Source organism: Rhamphochromis sp. 'chilingali' (assembly GCF_963969265.1).
Source record: "Rhamphochromis sp. 'chilingali' genome assembly, chromosome: 9".
Classification (NCBI taxonomy): Eukaryota; Metazoa; Chordata; class Actinopteri; order Cichliformes; family Cichlidae; genus Rhamphochromis; species Rhamphochromis sp. 'chilingali'.
Window position 1 is genome coordinate 20,629,029 of NC_137936.1, and position 6,360 is coordinate 20,635,388.

General features: G+C 36.6%; 1 long non-coding RNA gene across 1 annotated transcript; it reads left to right on the plus strand.

Annotated features, from left to right (window-relative positions):
• The first annotated feature begins 425 nt into the window (after positions 1–425).
• LOC308402802 lies at positions 426–6,057 on the plus strand. The gene is made up of 4 exons (XR_013972808.1): positions 426–1,090; positions 1,235–1,301; positions 4,343–4,383; positions 4,490–6,057. It is a non-coding gene; the product is annotated as an uncharacterized lncRNA (long non-coding RNA).
• The last annotated feature ends 303 nt before the right edge of the window (positions 6,058–6,360 follow it).

A 6,360-nucleotide genomic window follows, 5' to 3' on the forward strand; every position in this document is an offset into this window, starting at 1 on the left:
CGCGACAAAATGAAACAGGAAAGTACCCCAGTGTAATCCATTTATTTCAACAAAGCAACTGTATTCTGAATACCACCTTTTTAAACGGTAACTGTAACGGAATACAGTTACTCATATTTTGTATTTTAAATACGTAACGGCGGTACATGTATTCCGTTACTCTCCAACACTGAATATCATTATGCGAAAAATAGAGAGGGTGAGAGACGCGACAGTCAAGTGGAGCGTGCGTCTGTCCTCTCAGTAAGTGAGTGAGACAGTAGACAGCGGTGAGGAGGGCTGTGCGACAGAAAAAACACAGTTTAAAGACTTTTTTTGTCTCAGTCTTGGGCTCGTCTCGACTTGGTCTTGTCTTGGTCTCAATACCCTCTGGTCTTGGTCATGTCTTGGTCTCGGATTAGGCGGTCTTGACTACAAGTCTAATCTAAAGTGATACATTGATTCTTTAAAATTATGTTTGTCGAGTTTGTTCAGTAATTACAAAAAAAAAACAGTGTTTAATAAGGTTAGAAAATACGCCTAAATTACAAATTTATGTATATTAAAAAAAAAAATCAGAGCTGAATTAAAACGCACAAGAGCTTTGTTCAGAGTCAGCGTTAGCTTGTCCTGCACACAAAACAACCAGTTGCAAACTGCAGGCCTCTCAGCTTAACAAGCTCCAGTTAACACACCCATGAGAATGTCTATGCCCATATAGATTTCAGTGGGTCCAGTTTCAAGTAGAATTCTGCTTCCAGAGTCAACAGGCAGCTGCTGTCACGAAATGCAGTGTTTTTTCTCATACCTGTTTGCGTCCATCCAAACAGGTATTAGATAAAAACACTGCCATTTTGTGGCTTCATGAAAAGCTAATGACAGATGTTTGACGAAAGCAGAGATATCACTTTACTTTCATATTTATTAACCAACAATCACATGACAATTAATGCTTATCTTTTTGCCCTGATGTAACATCACTGTCACATCAACTATGTGTTGTAGCCAATGTTGTTGTTGGGGCTTTTTCTCTTGTGGTAGTTTTTTATGAGTTTTGCCTTTTGTTGTAGGTGATTTTTCAAGCACAAGAAAAACTGACAGAGGAGGATGGGTACTTTTCTTTTTCTTTTACATTTTGTTAGGTTTTTGTTTGTTTTTTAATAAATTTCCCTGTATCTAATAATAATTCACGTTTTTAATTGCTAGTCATTCTTACTTCTTCTTTTCTCAATTTCCTCTCTTTTTATCAAATAAGATGTCTCCAGATGATACTGAAGCCTTCAATATGACCAATTTAGTCCCTGGTGATGACCCACCTAAAGGTGAGCTGCTGTATTTCCTCTGTTTCCCTCCTGCTGAGGGAAACAGAGGGCTTAAATAGAATAGAATAATCCTTTAATTGTCCCACAAGGGGACATTTGCTTCTAAATACACCAGTTGTTCCCAAAGTTTTCTACCTCATAAAATATATGGCTCTTAAAGTACCACCCTCATGACTAACATTAAAGTACAGTAGTATAGGCCTATTTAACACCATATATAGTTTACACAAGACAATTTTACTTCTTACATGAATGTTATTTATTTTAACTGTCATAAACAGGATGTGACAAGTAATAATAATAACAACTGTACTGCATTAAAACATTTAAAGCAGATGGGATATACGGTCTTTGATTGATGACTTATGAACCCTGCTTCCAGGTCCAACCTACTCTACGTTTATTAAGGCTGTTTTGTTTTTAATATGTTTTAATGCTTTGTATCTTGTTCTATTTACCGTATTTTCTGCACTATAAGGCGCACTTAAAATCCTTTAATTTTCTAAAAAAATCAACAGTGCGCCTTATAATCCTGTGCGCCTTATGTATGAATTCTGGTTGTACTTACTGACCACGGACCGATTGTATGCGCTCAAAAATCTGTCAAAAAATGTTTTAGTACTACTTTGGTAAGCTACAAAGCCGCACCATTTGATGGATTGTCGGAGCATTACGGCTACCGTAGTCCAGAGCCTCACGGAGTAATCTGGATCCAAAACTCTGTTCATTTCAGGTCCCAAAGTCAAACAAACACTGAGAGTTAAAAACTGTCTGAATTCTTTCATCTGTGATAAAATGATCAGAGTTTCTGCTTTACCAGAAGTAACAATTAAGTTTAATGTCCAGGCATCCATGAAAACAGAATTTATTAAATTTAACAGAGTTAGAAGTTAGCAGGAAGTTAGCCTAAATGTGATATGCCATGTTCTGACAGAGAGATTTCTGAAAAAATTAAAAAGGTACAGCTCTGCTATCACTTTCAACATAAATGAAGACAGAAAACTAAACATCAGTGTAACTCCGAAATGACAACACAGGCACGGCTTCTTCAAGACGGGCGCTTCGCTGCATTTATTGAACGCCGTGAAAACTACAAACATAAAACACAAAGGCTTTAAGCGCTTCAGTCTATCTAAAGTAACACTTGTGCTTTAACAACAAAAATTACCTCGTGGCCGCCTGCCACTTCGGAGGTCCTGGAAGAATAGCTTTACAGTCTTGTGCATAGGGATGGGTATCGAAAACCGGTTCTTGTTGAGAACTGGTTCCCACTGTTTCAATTCCAAGGAATCGTTTGCCATTTTTGCAAACGATTCCCTTATCGATTCCAGTCGCCCCGAATGACGTCACCACGTTGCGGAGCGTCATTTACCTGGCAGGAAACATGGCGGCTCAGACGCTAGAAAGTTTGGTTATACTTTACAAGAACGGATGACAACAGGGCAACTTGCAATACTTGCAAAGTAGATACTTCATTTAAGGGAGGAAACACTACGAATATGCAAAAGCATTTGCTCACAAAACACGCGATGACCTTAAATGAATGTCGTGTTTTTAATTCCGCTCCGGACTCGTGAATCTCAACCCAGCAGCAGTGGTAACGTTTGCACGTCCTCTCCCGTTAATGCGGCAGGTAAATAATCAACTAACAGTGCATATTATGTTAGCGCGATCTGCCTTATCTGCCATTACTGTGCGTTTAGGTGACCATGATGAGAGAGACAGAGTCTGGCTGGCGCTCGCTGGCAGTTCTCGCTGCAGTCTACCGGTAGCGTCTCCTTTCAAGCCAGGATAGACTAATGTTACCGAGCAGTGACTAAGTTTGTGGTCAAAGGCTTGCACCCATTTGCCACAGCAGATGCCCCCGATTTTCGGTAAGTGAATGTGTTTAATTGTAGGCAGGGACATTACTGGATATTCTTGTGTAATTGCTGCAGAATAATTTATGTTATACTTTGTTATTGCTACAGAAGAATATTTATTTTATTATTTTACATTTACAATTTTTTTTCCCCCGGGGTCCCTGTGACACCACATTGAAGAGCCATAGGTTGGATCTCTTAAGATCTCACTGCTGGGTTTGTAAGGCCATGTTACTCCTAAATTTCTATCTTGTTCAAAGAGAAAATATAAAACAAAGTTCTAAGCTAATCGACCTTAGTGTTCTCCTTTTTTAAAAAGAATCGATAAGAGAATCGATAAAGAATCGAATCGTTAAACAGAATCGAAAATGGAATCGGAATCGTGAAAATCTTATCAATACCCATCCCTACTTGTGCATTCTAAATTAAAACATAAAATAATTAGAACACCATACATTACAAATTTTCACAATATTACAATACAGTTATGGCAAATGACAAATATCTTGTACAGCTGGTAGACTAACCCGGCCTTTTCAGATAGCTCGCTGAACTCCTTAGCGTGATTATTAAACGTGGGCTCACAGCCTATACTATCACGCCCAAACCTCGCGATAATAGCGGTGTAACAAAACTTGTTCTTTGTGACAAGATAAACACACCCTTACAATATTGACCACAGAAACGTACAAGCAAGAACATTTTAACTGCTGGAACCATCTATTAAACTTCTTTATACACAAGCCATTTCTGTGACACTTACAATCAGTGACTTTTGTAGGGTAACTGAAGTTGGGCTAGCTGGTATATAATGATGTGCTACATGATATCTAGCGACACAGCTATGTTAGCATAACATAACCACAGTTATGTTGGTGAAATTAGTGAAAACATGTCACTTCCAGCCAATTTTAAATCAAAATTTCAAAGAAAGACTGGTCTGGACCAGGTAATGTGTTTAGCAAAGGTTACCATAGCAATGTAGGTGGTAAAAAGAGATCCACTTTTGTGACACTAAAATCTCCGAGTTTAGATTCAAATGACCTTGCTCAGTCAATAACCTTGCTTCATAGAACACTCCTCAGACCTTTTCCTATTTCATACACATTACATTTTCATGTATAGACATACAAAGTGAAAGAAATGTAACTCTGGATCTGTCTTCTGGTTCTGTTGCAGGGTCTGATCATCTAAACAGAAAAGAGTCTCGAACTGAGAATGTAAGTGAAACAAGTGCATCCTCAGTATTGAACTGACTACAGAGATTATTATTTACAACAGAGAAGATACAGATGCAAAAACCTTTTTGCTCTATTTTATTTCTAGTCTTCTGTATACCACTTGTACTCCACCATCCCTGAGGAGCCAGATGAAACACCTACAACGAAAACAGAACTGGCGTACAGCACTCTACAGCCACACTGAAGCATATGAAAAAATACTGAACTGGAAAAAAAACAAAACAAAAGATAAGACTATATGGCCATTACCCACTCAAGCCATATAGATAAGGCAGGAGATGTTTTTCTTTTTTTATGTAGGAATCTCACCCGGATAACTTTTCTACTTCAGCTTTCAAATTGTATTAAAGACAACAATTTTCAAAAGATTAACATACATTTTTTTATTTTGGTGTCAGCCCATAGCTTTGTATTAACAGTGCAATGTGTGTTATTCAAGCAGCATTTGTGTTTTTCTAACCTTTTTTCCCCAAGATTTATTTTTGTTTTTATTTTAATAACAAAAGCTGTTACAGAATACTCATGGCACAAAGTAAATATCTACAACTCATTACAATATAATAAGTTATTGTCACTGCAGAAACAAAAGTGTATATTTTTGTATCCATGCCATTCAAGGATGATTTCAAGCATCAGAAAACCAAACACAAAAAATAATCACAATATTGGTAATTACGACAAAAAAGAATAGGTAGGATAGGAGTAAGACAGTAAGTGAGGCAAAAAATATATATAAATAAAAAACAAATAAATCAGCAAAATCAAAAATTAGAAAACTCATTATGTGGACTTTCCCACCCACCCTCCAGCCTTGTATTGTTCCTAATTTCCTTTCATTTATATATTTATACAGTTTAGTATCACTTGTTTATATCAACTCTTGTGTACAGGAATCAACACACTTCATGGTACAGCTACATCGTTGAGTTAAGCCAGAAAAGCCTAGTAGGGGATTAATTTAAGGCAGACCTGGGAGGTTTTGTATCACCACTATAGTCTGTCAGGTCCAGAAAAAGTAGTGTTGCTAAGAATGGGCTCTAGATTTAAAAGAAGGAAAACCAATAAAGGAATTAAGCTGATCTTAACTGATTAACCATTAATTTGGGCATTCTAAGAACTAAAATCACTAAAATCAGTGAGAACTCTAATCTTTTGACTAAGTTATTAGTTTAATGAGTCTCATAAAATACACTATTGATTTGAAACCAGTTAATGATAATTAAAATCACAGTTGAACCTCAATAGCCAGTGATGTTGAACAATTTTGCATAGCAAAGATTGGCAGCATTCATTCCTATACAACATTAAGAATGAAGAATGTTATGACTGCCATCGTAATCTTGAATGCAAATCTAAGTGTGCAGGTGCCTTTCTGTCATTGGTGGATGTAGACCAGTGGATTTATCCTCGGCGCACCCTAACTAGTGGACCCTTTTGTTACTTGCTCGTTGCTGTTGCTTTATGCTAGAGTATGTAGGGGTAGATTGCCTTTTTGTTTCTTTATAGTTTTCTCCAGTTTTTCTTACTTAGGGAGGTAAGTTTTTGTCTTTTGGTTTAATTCTGTTCAGTAGGTAAGTTTGTTCAATCCTGAAGTAGTCTCCCTTTTTTTTTTTTGGCATTAGGTCCACCCTGAGTTGTAATCACCCATATAGAAAAGAAATAGTAAAAACTTATATGTGATTACTCATGAAAGTGGCCACTTTCTCATTACTTTCATACATTGTTTTAGTAAGTATCCAAAACATACAAGTTTCATTATATAATTTTTCAAGAGATCTTATATCTGTTTTCACTCTTATATGCTTTTCATACAAGTTTCACACAAGACAGATACAAACTTTATAAGATTTATATATATCTTTTCCATATGGGCAGTTCTTCTTTTTGTGTTAAATAACCTCAGGAATCATTCTATTGTAAATAAATCATTATCAAATGCTATCAGTTGTGTGGCGT